Source organism: Schistocerca cancellata, chromosome 6, assembly GCF_023864275.1.
Source record: "Schistocerca cancellata isolate TAMUIC-IGC-003103 chromosome 6, iqSchCanc2.1, whole genome shotgun sequence".
Classification (NCBI taxonomy): Eukaryota; Metazoa; Arthropoda; class Insecta; order Orthoptera; family Acrididae; genus Schistocerca; species Schistocerca cancellata.
Genome location: NC_064631.1, coordinates 369,639,263 through 369,666,883, shown reverse-complemented (window position 1 = coordinate 369,666,883; position 27,621 = coordinate 369,639,263). Strand labels below are relative to the sequence as shown.

At 37.9% G+C, this 27,621-nt stretch overlaps 2 protein-coding genes across 2 annotated transcripts in view; one reads left to right on the top strand and one right to left on the bottom strand.

The window, feature by feature from the left end:
• The window catches only part of LOC126191316 (bifunctional arginine demethylase and lysyl-hydroxylase JMJD6), a 124,762-nt gene extending 115,150 nt beyond the window's left edge, over window positions 1-9,612 (top strand). The window contains exon 9 of the mRNA XM_049932147.1: window positions 8,019-9,612. The gene's annotated coding sequence lies outside the window, so the exon portion shown is untranslated. The remainder of the gene's footprint in view (window positions 1-8,018) is intronic.
• Window positions 9,613-12,260: 2,648 nt separating this feature from the next.
• Window positions 12,261-27,621, bottom strand: part of LOC126191315 (U3 small nucleolar ribonucleoprotein protein MPP10) — a 77,267-nt gene continuing 61,906 nt past the window's right edge. The window contains exon 11 of the mRNA XM_049932146.1: window positions 12,261-12,418. The gene's annotated coding sequence lies outside the window, so the exon portion shown is untranslated. The remainder of the gene's footprint in view (window positions 12,419-27,621) is intronic.

The window sequence follows — 27,621 nt, the reverse complement described above, 5'->3', positions numbered from 1 at the left end:
CAGATGCATAGATGCAAGTGCTCTCCCTAACAGCAATAGAAGCCGGTTTCCAGAGCCACAGTACTCAGCAGCTGTATTCATTGATTGACAGCTGCATCATATTGGAACTTGTACAAGTCATCCCAAGCCTAAGAATTGGCACTCTCACCAATGAAATGCTCAGTAAATGATGTTTCCAAATACTAATGGGCAACAAGATGAGTTTACAGCTACAGGTAAACAATGGGCTGCCACAAGGATCTGGCCCTCTCATGTTCAATTCGTTCATATTGAATATGCCTGAAACCACATCAAGAAAGTTTGGGTATCATGGCAACTGGGCACAGGCAAAGTTATCAAGTCTGTATTGACCAGTGATTTAGTAACTGTTTCTATTTTCAAAAAGGAGGTTGCAGCCAAATGTCCTAAGTCAGAAGTCTCAATGTTTTCCCTAAACAACAAGCTGGCCAACAAAAAGCTCACAGTCTACTTTGAAAGAATGCTATTCAGACATAACTAAACTCAGTATGTCTAGAGATCATGCATGATAGAACACAACTCAGTTACAAACAGCATCTAGTAACAACAGCTTCTGTAATCAAAATTCAATATAACATTTTCCAGAAACTGTGTTGGGACATCATGGGGATCGTCTGTATCTACATTTTGTACTCCAACTGTGGGACTGGTTTACCCTGTTGCAAAATATTGCTTCCCAAGGTGGATGGACAGTACTCGCACAAGACTTGTCAACATACAGCTCAACCCTATCATGTAATTCAAGTGGTACAATCAGACCTACATATACTTGTGGGTTACCCATACTTAGCCACATACCACCTCCTTCTCTGTGGCTGGAAGCTGCACTTGTTCAGGAGTACAAAACAACTACAGAAAAATCCTCACCTCCCTGTTCACACAAATACTCCAACTATTAGCAAAAGCGGACTTCGCTCTTTGACACCCACCTGTGGAAACCGCAAGGGTGTTATTTGACACCAGCTTCAGTATTAATGACTACTTGAGATTCGCATGGCAGATTATGCTATTATGGAACAACTAAAGATGCCATGCATATCACCCAAGCCACATGGCTTTGCAGGGCCACACAAGATCTAGCCAGTTCTTAATCGAATAAGATCCAACATTGGAAGGTGTACTGACTCTGTACAAGTCGAAAAAATAACTTCTCCAAGTTGCAACTGTGGCACTGAAAAGCAAAGTGTTTGCCATGTAAATTCTAGCATGTCCTGCATGGGCTTTCCCTGGTGATTCAACTGACTTCCTAGTGGTGACAGAGGAATCAACAGACTGTATATGATTGGATACTAGTTTGTAAGTTTAGCCATTTGTAATATGAGGGTTGGAACTTTAATAGTGGCAACTGTTTATTTACAGCTCGTACAAAATAGATATATGTTCCAAAGTAGTCACAAGCATTGTGTATAACCTGTTGGTCATAGTTTGTGTTCCAAAAATGAACAGCATAGAAACAGATGTGATGACACTTTCTGCAGGACCTGACCATTTTGCAGGACAATGCTCAAGCACGTACAGTGCAAGCTGTTGCTGATTTGTTTGACTGATGGGGCTGCTAAGTGCTGTTCCACTACTGCACTCCCCTGACTTAAGCCTTCGTAAGTTCAACTCGATTTCTAAACTGAAGGAAACACTTCACAGCATTCGCTTCAGAACTGCTATAAATTTGTCGGGCAACAGACAGCGCTGCTCAAACTGTCAACACAACTGGCACTGCTAAGAGTATCCTACTTCCACATCACTGGCAACGGGTTGAACACAATGCTGGTGACTACTTTGACAGTCAGTAAAACTATGAAACACGTATCTATTTTGTACGAGCTGTAAAAATAGTTGCCACTATTAAGGTTCCAACACTTTTTTTTTTTTTTTTATGTAGCCATACACTAAATAAATACATTACTTTTAATGACTCAGTGCCCCTACTGATTTGGCAACAAAATACATTTTTATGAGTATACCCATTAAAATATTTCCATGTTGCTGTATGAAACATGAAAGTTTACAGTATAATTGTATCATAGGGAAATTCCGTTGAGGAAATTAATAAATTATGAGGCAGAATTAATTGCTTTGTCTTCCTTCCTTAATTCTCACTACTGGCAGGTACTTCTCATCGTGAAGTCTGAATGAACTGCCCTTCTTTTACCTATCTCTCCTACCCGATGAAGGAAGTGTGAGTTCCAAAATCTAGGTATTGTGTCACTTTCGCTTTTGTGTGTATCTATCAACAGAACTGTACATATTGCTTCCTGAAGATAAGTATTGGCCAGCAATTTATTAATTTACAATATAATTCATGCATGATGAGTCTCAAGGGACAGACAAGATGTCATTTCTTATGGAAAAAAGCTCTCCTGTAAGAGGAATTGTACACAAATTTAAAAATACATGAGGCTAGTGAACTTAATCTGTATTTGGGATGCAGATTTTCTGTGAAGAATACCTATATTAATATTCTTTATGGAAAATTCAAATTTCGAGATGAAAAATCTGCCAGCACTCATTTTATATTTACTGAATAAGTAGAAGAGAGACTCCCAGTAGTCAAGAACCAATGCTTAAGAATAATGCTGGTACCCCAAATTCAACCTGTATTTTCTCAGTTTCAAAATGGAGTTGTGTCCTCTTTCTTCTGCTAGTGCAGAAATGATGTACAGGCAGGTAATAAATTAATTGGCGAGGCTTTTTGGAAAAAGAACTGATAAGTACTCAAAAGTATATGTTCAACTATTCCCAAGACTTCAACAATGCTTTCTCATACAGACACGTAGAACACCCCTTTCATAAAGAAACTATATACTGGAAAGATGAGTCACTCAAACTATTAGTTGTTGATGAGGTAGAGACACTTTTCATCAGCATCTAAAAAGTAAGAAAATATTGAGATAATGCGGTACTTGTATTTAAAAAAATAATATTGTTATAGAAGAGTAGCAACACAGATAGGGAATGATTGTCAGTGTAAAATAACTAACAATGGAAAATCCAGGATGGAATGTAACAATATTATGAGAAGGAAAGTTGCTACTCACCAAACAGTGGAGATGCTGAGTCACATATGCTGTTGCTGTTTGTGCAGCTCTCCATGCTACTCTATCCTGTGCAAGCTTCTTCATCTCCAAGTAACTACTGCAACCTACATCCTTCTGAGTCTGCTTAGTGTATTCATCTCTTGGTCTCCCTCTACGATTTTTACCCTTCACGCTGCCCTCCAGTACTAAATTGGTAATCCCTTGATGCCTCAGAACATGTCCTAAGAACCGATTCTTTCACCTAGTCAAGTTGTGCCACAAATTCCTCTTCTCCCAAACTCTGTTCAGTACCTCCTCATTAGTTACATGATCTACCCATCTAATCTTCAGCATTCTTCTGTAGCATCACATTTCAAAAGCTTCTATTCTCTTCTTGTCCCAACTATTTATCGTCCATGTTTCACTTCCATACATGCTACACTCCATACAAATACTTTCAGAAACGACTTCCTGACACTTAAATCTATACTTCATGTTAACAAATTTCTCTTCTTCAGAAACGCTTTCCTTGCCATTGCCAGTCTACATTTTACATCATCTCTACTTCAACCATCATCAGTAATTTTGCTCCCCAAATAGCAAAACTCATCTACTACTTTAAGTGTACTCCCGGGGCATTGTTTCGACTTTGGTCTTTCAGTGCTCTGTTAAATTCTTCACGCAGTATCATATCTCCCATTTCATCTTCATTAAGTCCTCTTCCATTTCCATAATATTGTCCTTAAGTATATTGCCCATGTATAGGCCCTGTATATACTCCTTTCACATTTCTGCTTTCCCTTCTTTGCTTAGAACTGGTTTTCCATCTGAGCTCTTGATATTCATACAAGATGTTCTCTTTCCTCCAAATGTCTCTTTTCCTTTAGCCATCCCTGCTTAGCAATTTTGCGCTTCCTGTCGATCTCATTTTTGAGACGTTTGTATTCCTTTTTGCCTGCTTCATTTACTGCATTTTTATATTTTCTCATGTCATCAATTAAATTCAGTATCTCTTCTGTTACCCAAGTATTTGTACCAGCCCTCATCTTTTTATGTATGTGATCCTCTACTGCCTTCACTAATTCATCTCTCAAAGCTACCCATTCTCCTTCTATTGTATTTATTTCCCCAATTCTTGTCAATTGTTCCCTAACGCTCTCTCTGAAACTCCCTGCAACCTCTGGTTCTTTCAATTTATCCAGGTCCCAGGTGCCTACGTGTAACTCGGCATCTCCACTATATGGTGAGTAGCAGCTTTCCTTCTCATAATATTGTCAGTGTAAAATTTGTACTGTGTGACTCCTTTGTCAATTGGTAGCCCTATATCAAAATATTCCATAAACAACTTTGAAAATAAAAAAAATCATTAATTCTATACTTGAAATTCAACACAATCAACATTGTTTGAAAACCATTAGTGCTGTATGTAAAGTAACTCATCAAGTATTTATAACAATGGAAGGGTTAATGTCAACCTTGCGTTTACACTTTCGTTTCCATTCATTCAACAATAACCTTTCCTCTGTTCAGAACAATGAAAGAATGGGTAATTCAAATGTGATTTTCCCCAAAATTCCTTTGCCCTTGCTTGTGATAAGATTAGATTAGTACTTGTTCCATAGATCATGAATACGACACTTTGTAATGATATGGAACGTGTCAGGTTAATAAAAGGTGTCTATACAAGATACTACATTACACAAAATATTACATGACACTCAATATTTTTAATTTTTTTTCTATTATTTTGTGTGTGTGTGTGTGTGTGTGTGTGTGTGTGTGTGTGTGTGTGTTGGGGGAATTGCCCACTTACTATATCCAAAAATTCATCTAATGAGTAGAAGGAGTTGCCATTAAGAAATTCTTTTCATTTCCTTTTAAATGCTATATGGCTATCTGTCAGACTTCTGATGCTATTAGGTAAGTGACCAAAGACTTTTGTGGCACCATAATTTACCCCCTTCCGAGCCGAAGTTAAATTTAACCTTGAGTAGTGAAGATCATCCTTTCTCCTAGTGTTGTAGCCATGTATAGCCATGTACACTGCTAGTACTTTTGAATTCGTTCGGATTGTTAATAACAAATTTCATAAGTGAATGTATATATTGTGAGGATATAGTGAAGATTTCTAGCTCTTTAAATAAGTGTCTGCAGGATGATCTTGGATGAGCCCCTGCAGGATGATCTTGGATGAGCTCCAGCAATTATTCTGATTACACGCTTTTGTGCAATGAACACTCTTTTACTCAATGATGAGTTGCCCCAGAATATGATGCCATACGAAAGCAGAGAATGAAAATAGGTGTGGTAAGCTAACTTACTCAGATGTATATCGCCAAAATTTGCAATGACCCTAATAGCATAAGTAGCTGAACTCAAACGTTTCAGCAGATCCTCAATGTGTTTTTTCCAGTTCAACCCCTCATCAATGCATACACCTAGAAATTTTGAATATTCTACCTTAGCTACTGATTTCTGATCGAAGTCTATATTTATTAATGGTGTCATTCCATTTAATGTGTGTAACTGTATATACTGTGTTTTGTCAAAGTTTAATGAGAGCCCATTTGCAGAGAACCACTTAATGATTTTCTGAAAAACGTTATTTACAATTTCACCAGATATTTCTTGTCTGTTGGGTGTGATAGCTATACTTGTATCATCGGCAAAAAGTACCAGCTTTGCATCTTCGTGAATATAGAATGGCAAGTCATTAATATATATTAAGAACAGCAGAGGACCCAAGACCGAACCTTGCGGTACCCCATTCTTGATTGTTCCCCAGTTTGAGAAATCACCAGTTACTTGCATATTATGTGAACTGTTAATTTCAACTTTCTGCACTCTTCCAGTTAGGTATGATTTAAACCATTTGAGCACTGCCCCATTCGTACCACAGTACTTGAGCTTATCTAGAAGTATTCCATGATTTACACTATCAAAAGCCTTTGATAGATCACAAAAAATCCCAACGGATGACTTCCAGTTACTCAGAGCATTTAATATTTCATTAGTGAAATTATATATAGCATTTTCTGTTGAAAAAGCCTTCTGGAAACCAAACTGACATTTTGTTAAAACTTTATTTTTACAAAGGTGTGAAGCTACTCTACAATACATTACTTTTTCAAGAATTTTAGATAAGGCAGTCAGAAGAGAGATTGGGCGGTAGTTGTTGATGTCAGACGTATCCCCTTTTTTTATGCAGTGGTTTAACAATGGCACACTTCAGTCTATCTGGGAAAATACCCTGCTTCAGAGAGCTATTACATATGTGGCTAAGAATCCCACATATTTCTTGGGAACAAGCTTTTATTATCCTGATGGAAATGCCATCAACTCCATGTGAGCTTTTATTCTTGAGAGTGTTTATTATCTTCCTAATTTCAGAAGGAGAGGTGGGTGGAATTTCAATTGTATCAAATGGTGTGGGTAAGGTCTCTTCCATTAACTACCTTGCTTCTTCTAATGAACATTTAGATCCTATTTTCTCTACAACATTTTAAAAAATGATTATTCAAAATGTTTTCGACTTCCGGCTTGTTGTTTATTTCCGCTTTGATGGTGATGCCATCATCCTGTACTCTTGGTTGCCCTGTCTCCCTTGTAATAATATTCCAAATTGTTTTGATTTTGTTATCAGAGGTATTAATCTCAGACGTGCATATGCTTCTGGACTTTTTAATAACATTTCTTAATGTAGCACAGTAGTTTTTATAATATTTGGCTGTTTCTGGGTCATTACTCTTTCTTGTTGTTAGATACAGTTCCCTTTTGTGGTTACAAGATATTTTTATTCCTTTAGTAAGCCAAGGTTTTTTGCATGGTTTCTTATAATTAAATTTAACTACTTTCTTGGGGAAACAGTTTTCAAATTCTCTTACAAGTGTATCGTGAAATAAGTTAATTAAATTAGCATCGGGTTCCTTGTACACCTCATCCCAGTCTAACTGCTGAAGATTTTCTCTGAAATTTCTAATTGTTGAGTCATTAATTGAATGCAGAACTTTGGAGGGTAGTTTTGAATTACTGAATGGAGCTATGTCATACTGTAACTAGCTGAGCATCATGATCAGAAAGCCCATTCTCAACAGGACAAGAATTTATGTTTTTAAACGTATCTTGGTCTATAAAAGTGTTATCTATCAATGTGCTGCTGTCCTTTACTACCCGAGTAGGAAAATTAATGACAGATGACAAATTGAAAGAACCCAGAAAGACTTCCAGGTCATTCTTCCTATTACACTCTTTCAGTGAATCAACATTGAAGTCCCCACAAATAACAATTTGCTTTCCCCTATCTGACAGATAGCACAACAAGACATCCAAGTTTTCCAGGAATAAATGAAAGTTCCCTGAAGGGGACCTATATACTGTTACAATTATAAAAGAGCCCTCCTTCAGTTTAAGTTGACAGGCACATGCTTCTATATGTTGCTCTAGACAAAAGTTTTTTGTATCTAAGCTTTCTACACAGTGATAACTTTTGACATGTATGGCAACTCCTTCTCCCACCTTATTCTCTCTACTCATATGTGCAGCTAGTTTATAACCATTGATATTTACCTTTTCCATATCAGACACAATGTGATGCTCAGACAGGCATAGTATATCTATTACATTATCAGATTCAATGTCAACTAAACAAACCAGCTCATCTACTTTATTCTTCAATCCTGGAATATTTTGGTGAAAAATGGTAACATAATTTTTTTTACTTTTCTTTTGTGAGAATCTACTTTTTTTTCTTTAATCCACCAATATTTTGGTTAAATATGGTAACATTATTATTTACTTTCCTGTTGTGAGATTTTTGTCAGTTTTGGACCTCTTTAGCACCTGCCTGCCTGAACTTCTCATTGGAACCTGATATTAGTCTAAAAAAGTGGCACATCCATGAGTATTAGTGTCCCCCCTTATGCATTTATCCACTTCGTTAGAGATCAATTTGATGTGTGGCTAAACACTCATTTGTTTTGTTTACAGACATTTACTTCAGCAACCAAACCACCTACTACAGTACATCAGCATGAAGATTCAATATTTTTTATAAGCAAACAAGTGATAAGGCTCCCATAGAATGGCAGCAATGAACAGTGGTTGAAGTTAGTGGCCATTAGATATAACTGACTGGGATTTTTAAAAGTTAGGAAATTTTTCATAGTTTTTTTTGTGTGTGTTTCATTTTCCGTTGTAAAAGTTTTTTAGTGTGCTCCACTTTTAAGACATTGTGATTTTTTCCTGCCTAACTTTCCTATTTTAAAATGTTTATGGCATTACTTTATTATCTCTAGTCTGGCTTGGGGAGGGGGAAAATCAGGATCCCATGAATTGTGAAATGAAATGTTTTTGAGGAGGGGAGGAAGAAATAGAAGTAGAGCAATGGAGCTATTGCTGTGATGTACACAAGGTCAGTATAATTTAAAACTTTTACTCTCCTCTATGTACACAGTCATATTTACTTTTGTTACATGTAAATTTGAAAAAGCCAATTGGCGTTCAACATCAGACTGCTTCCTCAACTACAGCAGCCACTTTAAACTGTTTCATTAAATGTTTTGAGTCTGTTGGTCTTTTTAATTTCAACCAAAGGCAGTAGACATAACAGGTAAGGTGCCGAATAAGAAGACATATTGTTAGCTACAGGAATTAAATTGCAGTGTTCATAGGTGACTTGGTGGGGAAAAAATTTCTTGTAGATGTTCATAGAACAATTTTTTGACAGCAAAATATGTGCTTATATTACGTTCACTTATCACATATGTGGCTGATACCGGAGCCTATCAGTACTTTGAATTTACAATAGGAAATAACTTTTACTTTAGATAAGTGCATAATAGCCAATTGTTCCGGTAAACAAAAAATATAGTGTCTTTAAATTAATTTTTACCCTTGCTTCCACATGTTATTTTTGTCTTTTAATAATCAGACCCTGTGCGGAACCTTTCACTTATGCCTATTTGTAAAACTATTATCAGTTCTTTACTGCACTGTGCAGTAACATAAGTCAAACAGAAATAAATGATAACATTGACTGCTGCACCTGTAAACAGCCTCGTTCTGATCTAACTTAGGTGAGATGATCTGCAAATCACTTATCAGTGTCGTTTCTCTTATGTGGAAAAAAATGAGTTATCACAGTTTATCAATTTAAAACTACTTAGATTATTTCTATAATATCAAATGCAGAAAATCAGAAGAGCAATTCATATTATAGAAATACCTGTACAAGTTTTGTGTCAGTTTTAGTAACATGGATGTATGAAGTATGTATTTTATTGTGGTGTAAAACTGGATATTTATTCAAAGCACTTTTACTTGAATTTCACTAAACAGTATTGGTTAGAAAGACTGTAGAGTGGTGTAGGCACTATGTACTCATAAATATTGTGTGTGTGACATATTTTCACTTCTGAAGAAGTGTGAATCAGCTTTACAACAGTATGGGTACATCAAGTACTCTTTGATATCTTAACAATACATGAACTGATGTTACTTAATGTGTTTGAGTTACAAAGAAATTGTGTTCTGAATCCATATTTCTGTGGCCACCCATCTGATTTAAAAAAAAAAAGTGTCAATCTGTTTTTACAGTTGTGCCTGGTTTGGCAAATATCCTTGCCTGTAAATTGTATTAGTTTCTGTACAGATTGTATATAATGTATTATTGTATAAAACAGTAGGTTGCCCAAGCACTCAGAAAGATTTTGGTTTATATAGTAAGAATTGAAACTGACATTCCTGGTGCTGTAGTAGTAAATTTCTTACAAGAGATATGGTAATCTACATGCAGTGAAGTATTTGTGTCACATTATTGGTGATACGTGGTGAATATTGTTTCTCAGTGATCAGTGCTTAGTTAGTGCTGGTTATTATAAGTATTATTGTTAGCCTTGAATTTCAGTTTTTACCGTGGAAGGAACCCTACAATAGTAATCATTTTTGTTATTATTAGGATTTATGTGGAAGAAATTATCAGTAATCGTTTTATAAAGCTTGAATCCAAAGTTTTTTTTACATGTCATTTATTTTAAAATATATGGCCAGAGGTAAAATTCCACTTTTCAGCCGTAATAATAATGAAGAATGTGCCTTCTGAAATCTCTGAGAGGTTTTATAATTATAAATGTTTCCTTCCTTGTAGCTTCCTATTGAGAGTGAAGGTAATAGTTACCATATGAATGTGTATTTATGAATCATGAATGTATCTGGTTTGATTGTATGCCTTTCTCAGGGAAGCATTATGGCATTTGGGCAGTATTACTAAGAGCTACAAATCTTAGTGCCTAAAAGCCTGTGGACACTAGTCTTCCTCCAGCATTCAGTGTACTGTTGGAAAGATGCTATTAAAATACTATGAAATTAAAATTACTTGTTATTTTTTATGCAGCACTGTTTACAGAATAACCCAGTTCAAACTAAGAGCATACATCATCAACCAAATGAGGGCCCATTACAAGAAAAATGAATAGCGTGTGAAAATAAAAGAACTGTTGATAGAATCTGAGTGACATTACACTTGCATTAAAAATGGGGAAGTGATTTCCCATTAACTAAAGTCAAAGGTGACAGCAAGTAGTATTTTACTTCTAATAATAGTTACATATTCTAAAGGCAACCTTGTCAAAGCAACCACTCTACTGTCATTTGCTGTTTGTTTTAGTTTCACATAATTGTCACATTTTCTTTTTTATGCCTTCCAAACCCTAGGCCAACCTCTTCCCTTTTTTTCTCACCCCCCCCCCCCCCCCACTTTCTCTTCAAGAATATTAATGATAGAAGTAGTGTCGGGTGACATGTCAAATAAATTTTATTTTTGTGTTTTCCATTTCCTTTAATAATCTCTCTTCATGCACTTCCCTCGAGACTTCCAGGTTGATTTTTCTTTACATCCAGCTCATTCTTGTCATTTTGTACCGAATTCACATTTCAGCAGCTTCAAGTCAGTTCCTTTTCATTTGATCCACAGTCCAACTTTCCCTTCTGTACAGCACTCTATGCCATACAAATGATTTTGCCAACTATTTTCTGACGTCTATATTCATATGTTTGCAGGTTATAATGTTTTCCTTAGTGATAAATGCCTAATTTACTAATGCTATCCTTCTCTTCACTTTCATTAAGCCTTTATTGCCCCCCCCTGTGATTTTAGTAGTTACATTACAAAATTGTTTCACCTCCTCAGTTCTGAAATCAGTTTTTATATTGGTTTTAATTTATCCCATTACTTTTGTTTTCTGTTTGTTCACTCAGTTTAAGAGCATTTCATAGGACTTGCAACAATCGCTGTGTCATCGGCAAATCTAATATGCTGTATCCTTTCATCATTTGCCTTTATGACCTTTCCCTTCTCCTTCACGATCTGAATAGCTTGTTAAATAAATGTGGAGGTAGGGGGAATTCCTTTCTAATCTTGGCCACTTCCTCTATGTTATTGATGTTTATTTTTGTTCTTTGGTTCTAGTGCAGTTGATTAATCATTCTTCTGTCCGTCCTGTTAAGTCCTATTTTCTTCATAACTCTCAAGAGTAGCTCCCAGTTTGTATTGTCAAAAGCTTTTTCTAAGCCAATGAAAGGACATCAATCCTGCTCTCCAATAGCAACAACAAAGCCAAAATTGCTTCCCTTGTTCCTCTGCCCCCTCTAAATCCAAATTGGTCTCCTCCAGTATACTTATCTACTTGTCCTTTTATCCTGTTTCTAACTATGTTAACGAGTGTTCTGGGGTCGCAGTTAAAAAATCTAAGTAACTCAGGTTGCTTCATCAGGAAAGAGGGAAAGACAAAAGGATGTGGGTTTTAAGGGAGAGGGTAAGGAGTCATTCCAATCCTGAGAGTGGAAAGACTTACCTTAGAGGGAAAAAAGGTCAGGTATACACTCTCGCACGCGCACACACACACACACACATATTAATTTGCATTCCAATTTCTGTAATGGAGAATAATAGTGACTATAGAAGTTCCTAGTTACTGACTGATTACTCAATAATCTCTTACTCAACACACACTTCCTTTGGCTGACCTTTAAGAGAAAAGTTTTCAGGTACTCTCAAGATTTCTTACACAAAGCATTTGTAGAACCACATAATTTTATGAATGTGTGTTGTCATTGGCCATATGCCATTTAAACAACTATTGTGAAATGAGACACAGCTGAGGCAATATTAAAAATGTTATATTGAAACCTAATTTGAGGTGTAGATTGTAGTATCAAGTGACAACAGGGATATGATTGATACCATAGTTTATACAATCTTTACGTATAAAAATACAGTGATTATTTACAGAACAGCTGTATAAATAGTAACGAAGATAAGTTACCACTATTTTGATGGAGTTCACTTCAGAAGCAAGTGTTGACCCGAACTGTCAGGGGAAGAAATTAACCTGAAAATAAAATATGTGAACACAGATTTTAATATTGCTGTCAGTGCCATTTTCATAGAAAACACAGTTTAATATTAAAATAACATCCAGAAAAGTTAGTTAAATTGAGCCATTATCTATGAGTAATTGTCCTTCAAATATCTGTAATTAATACACAGCACCTCCAAATTCTGTACATGTGTCTACGAAAAAAAGAAGTACATTAATTTTAGAATTTCACGATTTATTAAAAATAAGCAGCCCCACCCTTGAATCAGTACGCAGATGGAAGCAAGATCAATTCTCATAGAATTGTAGTACATTCTTTTTGAAGTCCATGTACAATGATAGTCATGATTTTAGAATTTTGAGCTTTTTTCAGACAGGAAAATTATCAAAAGAAGTGCAATACATAGTCAGGGCCCAATTTCTGAACAATCAACAAGGAAAAGCATCACCAAAATATGGGTGCGGTGGCATTGTAGCATGACAGTGTTGACTTTTTACAGTAGTATCATGAACATTTTTATGTTATTGTTCCTCTTGATGAAACATTGGTAAAAACAAGCCATTCCATGAATAAAAGGTATGTGATAAAGGCACTGTGTCTGCATTCATAAATTTATGAAAATTTTGTGTTCCTAAAATAAAGAATACCACTGTGAAATGAAACACAATTGCTTTTACGACCTCCTGTACTTCCAATGTATGTAACTTAGTAATATTAAGTGATTCATGACCAACCAATTCTAATTGCCTCCAGAAAATAATACAATGGGTATATTTTAACAGTATGGTATTAGTCAGTGACCCATGAGGGACCACTCTCAATTGCCTGCAGAAAATAAAACAATGGGTACATTTAAGCAGCAATCAGAAATTTTCCACCCAAGCTCTACAGCACATGCACAGTATTGAGCACAAGGAGATTCATACTTCCAGAACACTTCTCTAGTGTCACTTAACAACACACAAATTATTTTCACATCATACTGGATTATTTCATTCCAATTACCTTTCTTTAGTTTGAGACTGAAGTTACTTTTTAGTGCTGCACCATACAAATGTGCAAGAAGTGCATTCTTTCAACCTATAATAGTTGTATGATATGCACAGGGGAAGAAACCATTGTACTAGCAAGCCTAAATTATGTGTAACTACCTGTCTAAATCAAACAATGGAAGCGCCAAGTAAGAATGTCAACAATATAGGAAAAGACAGATTGTTACTTACCAAAGACTGTGTCCGAAAGCTTTCTGTAAGTGTCTTTCAATTGTGCCTGTCTGCAACTTTTCTTCTATACAGTAGGTAGCAATCTGTCTTCTCCTACATTGTTTAACTGTCTGACTGCATCAAATAGAACCTTACATTCTGTCTTGTTTAATTCCTGATATTTCTATACTATTGCCACTACTGCTCATTTCTTTACATCAGGTGTCATATACAATGCACCAAAGGATGATGTATAACAATGAAACATGACATGCAACTGATCCATAATATTGACACTCAAACAAAACTACACATGGACTAGCTACAAAGGAAGAACATTTACTGTGCTGTTTAATATTTTTATAACAATAAATGTCGGTGAGGGCGTGGATTCTCTTGCTAAAACTCAATATATTTGACCAGCAGGCACTTCAATAATACATTGAAAATATTTACACACACCATCCAACGAGATGCCATATAGTCTCAGAAACATACAGCTGTAATTCAGACTTCAGTTTGGTTAGATCAACAACTCTTGTTTTATGTATGAACAGTGAACATAACTGACCAACACACATCAAAAGGAAGCTGGTGACTTTGCAGCACTGAGTGTACTTACTGTGTGTAAGTTGTAATCACAAGTACATACTTGTGTTCCAACATGGCATGGTTTATTATGAACTGCATCATTCAACAGTGTGGTAACATACAAAAAAGGAAGTAGAAAAAGTATAGAAACATTTCTGCATGCACTTAGTAACACAAAAAATTAAAGGACTGTTAATGTAGTCAACATTTGGTTGAAATTCATTTTGGTAAAAGAAAGTGTTTGCATCAGTGATCTCGCAAATCCCATATTAATGTACTTAAAGGTAGTCCAGTTGTTAATTATCTTCAATTATAGTTGGAAATTTTAGAGTGGGAAAATTATCCAAAGTTGGATACTGAAAATCTGTAATAATCTCAATGAAAAATAACCAAAAGAAAATCAATAAGTCTCCATAAATGAAGATTCTCCAACTAGGCCTGCATAATCTTGTTAACACTTTCTCTAACGGTTTACTGGAACCTAGAATATTTCATACTGGTGATGTGTACACTTATGTACTATTAGTTTGTGTGTATCCAGATACACTGGCAATTCCCCTTTTCTTTTACTGATACCACAATAGTATGATATTAGACTTTCTACATTGGCTACACACTGAGGTTACAAAAGTCATGGGATAACAATATGCACATACATAAATTGAGGTAATACTGCGTACACAAGGTATAAAAGGGCAGTGCACTGGTGAAGCTCTACTCTGTACTTGGGTGACTCATGTGACATGGCTTCCGGCATGATTGTGGCCACACAATGGAAATTAACAGGCTTTGAATGCGGAATGATAGTTGGAGCTAGACGTATGGGACATTCCATTTGGGAATTCAATATCTGTGATCCACAACATCAAGAGAGATGAGAATACCAAGTTTCAGGCATTATATCTCGCCACGGACAACACAGAGTCCGATGGCCTTCACTTAATGACTAAGAGCAAAGGCGTCCATGAACCATGGACCTTGCCATTGGTGGGGAAGCTTGCGTATCTCAGCGATACAGATAGCTATACTGTAGGTGCAACCACAACAGAAGGGTATCTGTTGAGAGACCAGATACAATGTGTGGTTCCTGAAGAGGGGCAGCAGCCTTTTCAGTAGTTGCAGGGGCAACAGTCTGGATGACTGACTGATCTGGCCTTGTAACATTAACCAAAATAGCCTTGCTGTGCTGGTACCACAAATGGCTGAAACAAGGGAAACTACAGCTGTAATTTTTCCCGAGGGTGTGCAGCTTTACTGTTTGGTTAAATTATGATGACATCCTCTTGGGTAAAATATTCCAGAGGTAAAATAGTCCCCATTCAGATCTCTGGAAGGGACTACTCAGGAAGACATCATTATCAGAAGAAATAAAACTGGCAATCTATGGATTGGAGTGTGGAATGTCAGATCCCTTACTTGGGCAGGTAGGTTAGAAAATTTAAAAAGGGAAATGGATTGGTTAAAGTTAGATATAGTGGGAATTAGTGAAGTTTGGCAGCAGGAGGAACAAGACTTTTGGTCAGATGAACACAGGGCTATAAATACAAAATCAAATAGGGGTAATGTAGGAGTTGGTTTAATAATGAATAAAAAAAAATAGGTGCATAGGTAAGGTACTTCAAACAGTATAGTGAACACATTAATGTAGCCAACATAGACAAGAAGCCCATGCCTACCACAGTTTATATGCCAACTAGCTCCGCAGATGACTAAGAGACTGAAGAAATGTATGATGAGATAAAAGAAATCATTTAGATAGTGAGGGGAGACGAAAATTTAACAGTAATAGGAGACTGAAATTTGAGAGCAGGAAAAGGAAGAGAAGGAAAAGTAGTGGGTGAATATGGAATCGGGGTAAGGAATGAATAAGGAACAAGGTTTTAAATAGTAAGACACTTCCAGGGGCAGATGTTGGCTCTGACCACAATTTGTTGGTTATGAAATCTACACTAAAACAAGAAAATGTAAAAACGTGGGAGTTTGAAGTGATGGGACCTGGATAAACTGAAAGAACCAGTGGTTGTAGAGAGTTTCAGAAAGAGCATTAGGGAACAATTGACAAGAATGGGGGAAAGAAATACAACAGAAGAGGAATGGGTAGCTTTGAGAGCTGAAAAATTGAAGGCAGCAGAGGATCAACTAGGTAGAAAGACGAGGGCTAGTAGAAATTGTTGCGTAACAGAAAAGATACTGAATTTAATTGATGAAAGGAGAAAATATAAAAATGCAGTATATGAAGCAGGGAAAAGGAGTACAAACATCACAAAATGGAGATCAACAGGAAGTGTAAAATGGCTAAGCAGGATTGGCTAGAGGACAAATGTAAGGACGCAGCGGCATATATCACTAGGGGTAAGACAGATACTGCCTACAGGAAAATTAAAGAGATCTTTGGAGAAAAGAGAACCACTTGTATGAATATCAAGATCTCAAATGGAAAACCAGTTCTAAGCAAAGAAGGGAAAGCAGAAAGGTGGAAAGAGTACAAGGGTGATGTACTTGAGGGCGATATTATGGAAATGGAAGAGGACATAGATGAAGATGAAATGGGAGATATGATATTGTGTGAAGAATGTGACAGAGCAACGAAAGAAAAAGTCAAAACAAGGCCCCAGGAGTAGACATCATTCCATTAGAACTACTGAAAGCCTTGGGAGAGCCAGCCATGACAAAACTCTACCATCTGGTGACCAGGATGTGTGAGACAAGAAGAATATAACAATCCCAAAGAAAGAAGGTGTTGACAAGTGTGAAAATTACCAAACTATCAGTTTAATAAGTCACGGTTGCAAAATACTAACATGAATTCTTTACAAACGAATGGAAGGACTGGTAGAAGCTGACCTTGGGGAAGATCAGTATGGATTCCATAGAAATGTTGGAACACATGAGGCAATACTGACCTTATGACTTATCTTAGAAGATAGATTAAGGAAAGGCAAACATATGTTTCTAGCATATGTAGACTTAGAGAACGCTTTTGACAATGTTGACTGGAATACTCTCTTTCAATTTCTGAAGGTGGTAGTAGTCAATTACAGGGAACAAAATGCTATTTACAATTTGTACTGAAACCAGATGGCAGTTATATGAGTCGAGAGACATGAAAGGGAAGCAATCATTGGGAAGGGGGTAGTGAGACAGGGTTGTAGCCTATCCCCGATATTATTCAATCTGTATATTAGCAAGCAATAAAGGACATTGTAATTCTGTCGGAGACAGCAAAGGACCTGGAAGAGCAGTTGAAAGGAATGGACAGTGTCTTGAAAGGAGGATATAAGATGAACATCAACAAAAGCAAAATGAGGGTAATGGAATGTAGTCAGATTAAATCAGATGATGATGAGGGAATTAGATTAGGAAATGAGACACTTAAAGTAGTAAAGGAGTTTTGCTATTTGGGGAACAAAATAACTGATGATGGTCAAAGTAGAGAGGATATAAAATGTAGACTGGCAATGGCAAGGAAAGCGTTTCTGAAGAAGAGAAATTTGTTAACATTAAGTGTTGATTTAAGTGTTAGGAAGTCGTTCCTGAAAGTATTTGTATGGAGAGTGGCCATGTATGGAAGTGAAACATGGACGATAAATAGTTTAGACAAGAAGAGAACAGTAGCTTTCAAAATGTGGCGTTACAGAAGAATGTGCTTACGATTAGATGGGTAGATCACATAACTAATGAGGAGGTACTGAACAGAACTGGGGAGAAGAGGAATTTGTGGCACAATTTGACTAGAAGAAGGGATCAGTTCGTAGGACATGTTCTGAGGCATCAAGGGATCGCAAATTTAGCATTGGAGAACAGCATGGAGGGTAAAAATCGTAGAGGTAGACTAAGAGATGAATACACTAAACAGATTTAGAAGGATGTAGGTTGCTTAAGTTACTTGGAAATGATTAAACTTTCACAGGATAGAGTAGCATGGAGATCTGCATCAAACCTATCTCTGGACTGAAGACAACAACAACAACTTAATCACAACAAGTTGCATCATCTGCAAACTATTAATATTGTCTGTCAGGTCATTAATTTGTAATACAAACATCAAGGGTCCATACATACTTCCCTTTGGCATATCTGAAGTTACTTCCAAATCTCTTCACAACTCTCCAATCAAGATAACATGCTACATCCTCTATGCCAAGAAATCCTCAAACCAATGATAAATTTTGTTTTTTATTTCTATAACCCTTTACATACTATTTGGATACATGCCACCACACCATGCCATTGGTGTGTTACATTTTAAATATTCTATAAGTGGCATCTGTGTAGACCTGTGGTAAGCCACATGACTTGTGCACAGGGCACAGCACCTGCTGCGCCACCTACCATAGCTCCCTCTGAGTGCTCCAGGTACTCACTATCATATTTTGTTCATACTTATCTGCTTGTACCAGTACCTGTATTGGTTCTATGTTTGTGTCTACATTTTTAACTGTTGTTCACTTGTCTGTGGAAGAGGAACAAACTTCGTTCATTGCATCTGTGCTGTTGTTTGTGTATTACAGTATGATAAGCCTACCCCATGTGATCATAGTTTTACCAGCAAGTTTAGGTATGGTCCTGAGTCAAATGCTCTTTGGAAATGAAAAAAATACTACAGGAGAGCATCGATTATCCGAAGTAATTGGGGGACATGGGTGTTCGGGAAACAGGTTTGTTCGGAAAATTGAACTGTACATGTTTATTTGCCAAAAAGAAGTACTGTACAGTAGAATCAAGCATAGCTATAAAATTTGCTGTGCTCGTCTTTTCTTTTTTTTATATCTGTAATTGTAGACTTCCCCACCTTGTACTCACTGGATAAAGTGGTTGCAGATTCACCTTCTTGTAACCTTTTAATAATCTCGTACTTGTCCTTTCCATGAGGGACAACACGTTTATGTTTAAGCATTTTGTATCATCAAGTTCACTTCTTCACGCAGCAGCACACAAGTGGTCGTAACAGAAAACAGAAGGTGACTGTTTGCACCGTGAGAAGCTCTTCTTGGGGGCGCGCAATCCTTCAAACTGCACGGAGCGCCACTCCTCAACTCTAAGCTGGCACAGCTGTTGCTGTGAACAGCTTTGATACTGCCACTACTTCTTCTGCCAGTGCCCAGCCGACAGAAGTGTGCTGATTGTTGAAACACAGCGACTGGCGGCTTGGCCGGTCAGCAGCACCTTGTGAAGGCCCCATTAGAAGCAATGTTCCACCAGCGGTGGCCCAGTGCGGCGACTACTGTGGGAAACTTGGTTTGGGAGTGAGGGGGATGATGGACGGTAGGGTGGGAGAGTAACAGGTGTGAGCGTGTACACAGTTCGGTTAAGCGGTCATTCGGTTGACCGACGCTCTATTGTACTTCTCCCTGACTGCCTTGAGCCATGGTTTTTAGGCTGTCACATGCGAGAAGCGCAAGTTGTGTTTCACTTGGCCAAAGTTTCTGGAATCCATAACATCACCTAAAGTGTTGCCAGTCCCTTGCCTGGGTAAAGGAGGTGCTTTGGCATCAGATATGCCAAAACAAAGATGTCAAGACCTTCAACATCAGCCATGGAAACCAGAAGAGTGTTCCCCAGACGCTGACATATGGGTGAAGGCTACTGTGTCAAAAGCAGGCTTGGCGAAAGAAGCTAGCTCCAATCAGGATAGACACACTGAATGTCAAATCAGTGACAGGAAGAAAAAGAGGGGTGGCTTTTATGACAGCTCTCTCTCTCTCTCTCTCTCTCTCTCTCTCTCTCTCTCATACACACACACACACACACACACACACACAAAGATATACAAAATGAATTGAAAATTCTGTTAACTTTCATATTGATTTTAGGTAAGTGCTAGTGGTTGGATGGTGGTGATAGCATAAATGGGTTTTAGGATCTGAGAACCCGGGTGCCTAGGTTGAGGGGGGCAGGCAAAATAATAAGTAGTAGTAGTAGTAAGGCAGGAGGTTATGACAGTATAGAGACGAGAGGTTCACACAGGAGGTCATCTCTATAGGAATTTGTGGGATAGGAAGGTGTAGGCTAAAGTAATTGAATGTGTTTGTGGAAGTGCAGTGCTACATAGTGACTACTGCATAAGAGAATTACATTTTTTTGCTTTATATGAAGAGTACAAATTGCTCAGTAAAACAATAATTTTCTCTTCCATAGTTAATGCTGTGTTGTGGAATGATTGAGCATATTAGTGCTTACATCTCTACGAGTTCCTCAATTTTGTTCATTGTAAAGGACATCCAAGGTAAATGACATGTTTTCCCTCTAACTACCAACACTTTTTTAAGAATTTCATTGCACCTTGAAACAAAACTGTAATAATGACATGAAGGTTAATTATCTTATAGCAATATTTATTTATTTATAAGTAATCCTGTTTATGTGGTAATTAGTTTCTACCTGTTTTGCGGAAATAATTTTTGGTTGTGGATTTATATAGTTTTCTAGGTAAAAGTAGTTGCAAGTAGACTAGTTGGTCTTGGTTGCCAATTTTGATCAGTGAGCACGAATAATTTGCGGACCTCCACAGTACGCCAGTTGATTCAAAAGATTTCTGGTGAAATACTGGAACTTTCAGAGGCAGTGGAGACAACAATAAACTCCTGATCAATTTAATGTAACTTAGTTCTTGGGACAAAGGAAAGAAACTATTCTCTGGTATTGAAAACTGAAGTAAAAGTATAGAGAACAAGGGGAACACACATGTAAATATCTAGTTTTGGTCACATACCAAAATGAAAGGGATTATTAGATGCCTAGAAACTCAGAGTAAGTTGACGCATCGGAAGTATTGCACACTGTAGTGAATTGATATAATGGTAATGGTCCTTAAAATCACAAAAAAATAATAGTTAAGAATAAAATTGTGATGTATTACTGAACCTCAAATGCTATACGAATCACTTATCTGGTGGATACTTCATAACAACCATATCACGGTGTACACGCAGACAAGGAGAAAAAATTCCCGAATCTCCCGATTAAAAATACATTTTCTCCCGGGTGAAAATACGCTTTTGCCATGTTAAGTGACAGTATACTTTCCCTCGGAACTGTAAAACTTATCCTTTGATAGGATATGCTTTTATACAGCAGCGTAGAATTTCCCGGCACTTTAGAAAATGATACTCAGGGGGAAAAAACATGTTTTGGAAAGATCTTTGATGTGCAGCAACATGTACGCAGCATAATTTCATATTATGAAAGTATAAATTCGAATTCCACCAACAGGAAAAGTTAATGGTCTAAATTAATATACAGTGTTGCTACAAGAAAAGCAAAGCTTTCTCGAAGATTAATAAGCTACAAGAGAAGCTAAGCTTTCACTTATAATGTTGATCTCTTCAGCGCATGTTACACTTTAAGATACATCACACAAATACGCCAGCAAAATTTTTAATACCGACATATATCTCTGATCTTCTGGGCTCAAAATTCTTCTAAATGGTTCGTCATCAGAGTTAATTTTTAAAAGAGACCAAACACTCTGTGATTTAAGAAATCCATCATACATTCTCGCACATAGTTCATCTTGAGCAAAAGGAAATTTACTTTGAAGGTAATGCTTTCCAAACAATTCACAATATTTTCCTGTGACCTGTTAGAAATAGATTCATTTCAGCAGTTGTCAAAGAGCGCCAGATAAGAGGTGTCACCACGCTTTCGCAGCTACAGTGATGTAGGAAGCCCGTATGTTCATACGTGTAAAACATTAAAAGATCTTACATTACATCATAAAAGAAACAAGACATCAGAGAATACTCCAAGAGCTTCAGAATTTCATGCACCATACTAAAATGCATAGTTCGCCTTACAGTGCACATTCGTATGTCCAGATTCTCAATGACATAGGCCTCAACCAGATATGAAGCTTTTCAGTGTGGTTTTCAGGACGTAAATTTTCTTGGAGTACCAGTACTATATTGTCTCGTGTTTGGTTCTTTATTATGGCATAATGCCATACGTGCTAGAAGATGAAAATGTGCACCTGAAATGCAGCGAACAGTTGAAACTAGCCAATAGTGTGGAATAAATTGACTGCCTAAGCAGTCTGTTCTGTTTTGTGTATCTATCGGCTGCACTGAGCTGAGGTAAGTCCTGGCCAGCCCCTCTATCTCTTTGTTAGTATTTGTTTCACATCTTTATATGAGATTTTCCATTAATCATTTAGATTACCTATATGGTCCACATCCTTCATTGTTTAGTCCCTTTGTTAGCTATCACTTATATCTGTCATCTAAGCACTTTCTCTTCTTCAGTGATTCGTCACCAACTGTGCTAGTTTCATTTCCCTCCCTCCAGTTATCTTCTTCTGTTTATCGTCCACTTCCCTTTATTTATTTATTTATTTATTTAACATTCCACAGTTTTAACATTCGTTATTAGCTGTTTTCCAGCCAACAATCACTGCCAACAATCTTTGTTTAACAAATTTCCACACCTACCAGTATCATCCCTTTCTGTCGATTTCGTGTTGCTGGCGATCTTTTTGTGCCATTGGCTATCTTTCTCTGCTACAGGCAAATTTTTTTGGGACATTTTTGTGCCGCCTGCGATCTTTTTTGCACTGCTCGCATCTTTTTTGTGCCGCTCATGATCTTTTTTGAGCAACGTGTGTTCGTTTCCCCTGATCTGGGCATATTTGCTTGGTCTGGTCAACTTTTATCCATAGTGTTTTTCTTATTTAGTGGTCTTCCTTTGGCATTGAACATTACCAACACATTTTCTTTCTTGTCCTTCCCTCCTTGTTTTATTCCTTCTTATTATTACTATTTTAACTTTATTTATTTAATTTCCTTACCCACCAGTTACCCACTATGTACCCTAATCCTATACCACATTATTTACATTCATTCCGGAAACATGCATTCACTGTAGCCAAACTGCAATCCCACATACTTTTCCTCCGGTCCTGCTTAACCTTTGGAATTACTCCTAAAAGACTTACCTTAAAAGTTCCCATCTCTGGGTGCAATCCCTCCTGCCACCAGTCTCTCCTGGACTTCCAGAACCTTCAATCCTTGGCCCTTACCCAACTTATCGTGAATCTCTACACTACTTCGTGTAACCACCAGTCCCAACAGCTCCTATCTCTCTTCAAAGTCCTCCACCTCTCAAACCCCAGCTTGGAGAACACACTCAGGAACATCATCCTAGAAGCCAGCTGTAAACTTGAGTCCCATGCCATACACCACCTGAAAAAAACTATCCACAGTGCTAGTGCAACACCTAAGAAGTGGGGTCCCTCTCCCTATCCCTCACAAACACCAACCACAACAGCACCTTCAACAAACCCCCCTCATAGCCAACAAACCTAGCCTAACCACCCTACTCAGTCTCCCAATCCCAGCACATACCCCACACAGACCAAATCTCAACTATAACCACAGTCAAATGCCACATATCACCAGTCCCAATTCAGTTCTAAACCTCTCATCCAGATCCCTTTCTTCTCCAGAGACATCTGTTCTATCAAAATGCTTAACCTTTAGCCTCACACCTAAATTCAACCACACTGCCCTGGTTAAAGATCTCTCATTCACCTGGAACCTCAACTGGAAATATCACTTAACCACCCAAACACAGCCCCCAAATACTAGACCCAGTGTTGAACCCTGTCTAGAACAGTTACAACTGCCTTCTCAAAGGGATCCTCCTCCCCTCCCCCAAAACCATCCCTTGCAGACATTTCAGGAATTCCTTACATCCAGTGTTGCCTCCCGCTCCTTCTTGAAGAACATCCCGACAACCCCCAACATCACCCCAACTGAATCCTGTGCCATTAAGGAGCTGAAAACAGACCGCTCTATTGTCATCCTCCTGACGGATAAAGGCTTCACAACTGTGGTACTTGACCGTGTGGAGTATGTGGCAGAATGACTGCATCAACTCTCCGACACCTCAACCTACAAAGCTGTTACCCAGGATCCCATTCCTTCCATCCAGACTGAGCTGCAGAAAATCCTAAAAATCCAAGGTCCCTCACAAGGCCTCATAACGGTTTCCATAGACCTACTCACTCCACCTGGGCCACGTACCCTTACTTTCTACCTATTACCCAAAATCCACAAAGAGAACCATCCTGGTCACCACATTGTGGCAGGCTTCAAAGCCCCAACAGAACGTATCTCAGCTCTGGAGACCAACACCTCCAACTTATCACCCGCAGACTCCCATCCTTCATCAAAGACACAAACCACTTCCTAGAATGCCTCAAATCCATTCCCACTCCCCTCCCACCTGAAACCTTTCTTGTCACCATAGATGCTACATCCCTTTACACAAACATCCCACATACCCATGGTCTCTCTGCCCTTGAACACTACCTCTCCCAAGGCCCACCCGAAGATCTTCCGAAAACCTCGTTCCTTATCACACTTACCAACTTCATCCTCACCCGTAATTACTTCACTTTTGAAGGCCAGACCTACAAACAAATCAGGGAAACAGCCATCAGAACTAGGATGGCTCCGTCCTATGCCAACCTCTTCATGGGCCGCATGGAAGAGGCTTTCCTGAAGACCCAACAGCTGCTTCCCCTGGCCTGGTATAGGTTTATAGATGACATCTTTGTGGTCTGGACTCTTGGTGAAGAAACACTCCTTAATTTGCTCCATAACCTCAACTCGTTTTTGAATCTGAATTTCACCTGGTCCTTCTCCAAAACCCTAGCCGCCTTCCTGGATGTTGACCTTCATCTTGTTGAAGCTCACATCCACATCTCTGTCCGCATCAAACCCACAAACAAACAACAGCTGCCATCCATTTCACAACAAATGCTCCCTTCCCTACAGCCTAGGTATTCGTGGCAAACGTATCTGCTCCAGTGACGAATCCCTCAACAATTACACCAATAACCTGACCAGTGCTTTCCTCTCCCGCAACTATCCTGCAGACCTTGTCCACAAACAGATCTCCTGAGCAATACATTCCTCCCTGTCCAACAATAATGTTCCTACCCCCAGACCACGCAGAAGCATCCCCCTTGTCACCCAATATTATCCTGGCCTCGAATACATCAACAAATTACTCCCCAGGGATATGACTTTCTTAAGTCAAGCCCTGAAATGAGATCATCCCTTGACAATATTCTCCCCACACCACCCAGAGTTGCCTTTCAAATGTGTATATTTTGTAATGGATGCCATAAACTATTTCAGGACAGTGGAAATTAAAATGTCCTGTAGCGCCTCTCCTGCTCACAGTCGGCCGGTTTGACATCCTGCCATCTTTTATTTTTGTAAGAAACCCCTCGCAATTAATGCTGGATGGGATTATTTGTAACCAGGAGAACAAGAACTCTTCAGAAAAACTTGACTCTTTATTGCCTATTAGCTAATAACTTGCTCTTCTGTGTGACAAAATTAAATATAGGACACCTAAAATCAGTAAAGACATGAGACAGGCAAGACAGTACACATTTCTTCAATCCTTAGGTCTTAGTGATTTTTCTCTCTAATCTTGCTACAGCTTTACATGGTGTGCTTTCCTTTCTGCAAAGGGACTATTACCTTATCAAAGTTCGTCACACATTTTGCTACATGAAAAATAGAAATTTCATTGTCAAATACTGAAAAAGCTGTTAATACAAATAGTACCCAAGCCTGTTGTGGTTTCTCGATCTGATTACATCTATTTTGTCACTGTGTGCTGGAGAAAACAAAATAGGCCTTTCTAATATTTCAGCAATTGTAACACAAATCAAATAAGTGAGACTGTTTTGGCAGTAATGATCAGTTTTATAAAACGTCAGAATATAATTCGCGAAGTACCAATATGAAATACCTATTTGGCCTACTACAAGCAAAAAGCTTTATGTTAGGAAATAGTTTCACATTTCATTCATACGCTCCAGTTTCTCATGCACGAGACCAAGTAGTAGTGGAATGAATTTTTTGTATAAATTTGGAATTGTCATATTCTTCAATAATTTGTGTGATGTCCCCGTTTCTTCTCCTTCCTCGTTCTAATAAACAGTCTTGTCATCACTAATTCAGTAACTATTCCTACCACTGTCAAAAATCATTATCCGGTTAACTTCACTAACCCTGCCACAATCACTAGTTTAGTTACCAGCGATTATTCTCCGGTTAGGCGTTATTACGTGTTCGTACAATGCGTTTTCCGCACTACTCCCAGAATGGAACTTAAGCGGCTGCTAGCTGGGGACTACAACTGGCCCTGTCTCGTGTAGCAATCTGGTCAAAAGATTTGTCAAAATTTCACTTTCTTGGATACACCGAGAAGATAATACGTTATCTTTCTTACCTGTTAGTCGTTTATTTCCACTCTGGTAGTCTGAATCTATGGATTTCGCTAGTAATTATAACAACGTTGAATATTTGCAAACCAAATCAACCACATAAACAAGCAGCACTTGGCATTCACCGGTTCGGCTTATTCTGCTCAGCTCGTATAGCCCCATCCCATTTTGTCTGCAGGAAAGTTTATTTCTAGATGTGACGAGGATTCCCCTGACACAAACATCAAGTACACTATGCACGCATTCAAAAATCAATGTAAAAGACGAGCTTCTTTCTCCGCCCCGAGTTTCAACCACTGCATTTTCATACATTATCCAACGAAGTAAATACAAATTCCGTATTGTTCATCTTCGAATGTAGCAGCATTTCAATGTACTACGAAAATCCGACTGGCAAGACTATTTGGGATGTTTGTCAATATGGCCAACTCTACATTCTGAATTTTTTCCTATCTGTGAGAAGAGATGGTTGCTAACAGGATCTTTTATGAGTTGTGAATCACATGCAGTATTCTCTTCACCATAAGATTAATACGAGTATAAACATTTTGCCATGGATTGTTTCGTGTTTGCTGCTATCTCATTTAAATCCTGTCTGCTTCATAAACTACGAAACTAGAGTGAGACAACAGCAAACCCGGAAGAATATACATATCATGTCATGTTTATATTCATATTATTCTTATGCCTAATAGTGATACAGTCAGAAATGAAGCACGGCAATTGACTAGATTTTTAAATTTAAGATGACTCTAATTTCTGTGCAGAATGTAATGTACTAAAGAGGCGCCTGCAAAGATTTTCAAAGGGAGAAAAATTTTTCGCTAAACTCTCATTCAGAACATCATCTATAATACGCGTACGCAGTCTATTATTTGGTTCTTGTTGATCATTATCAAAGAAAACAGCAGTGTAAGTAACAACAAATATCAGTCTCTTGCCATTGTTTCGCTAATGAGACGATTCCTCTCTTCTTTTTTTTAAATTGTAAGCGGCGGTAGCGCGCACAAAGCAAGCCATGCCGCGAGCGGCGACAGGCCGTAAACACGTACTATCAGAATGCGACAAACCTTGCATGACACAGTACAGTAATGCATATTCAGTGTAGAGTGACGTAAACACCTATAACAAAAAGAACTGTGCTTATCAGATCAAAGAAAAATAAGCAATCAATTCA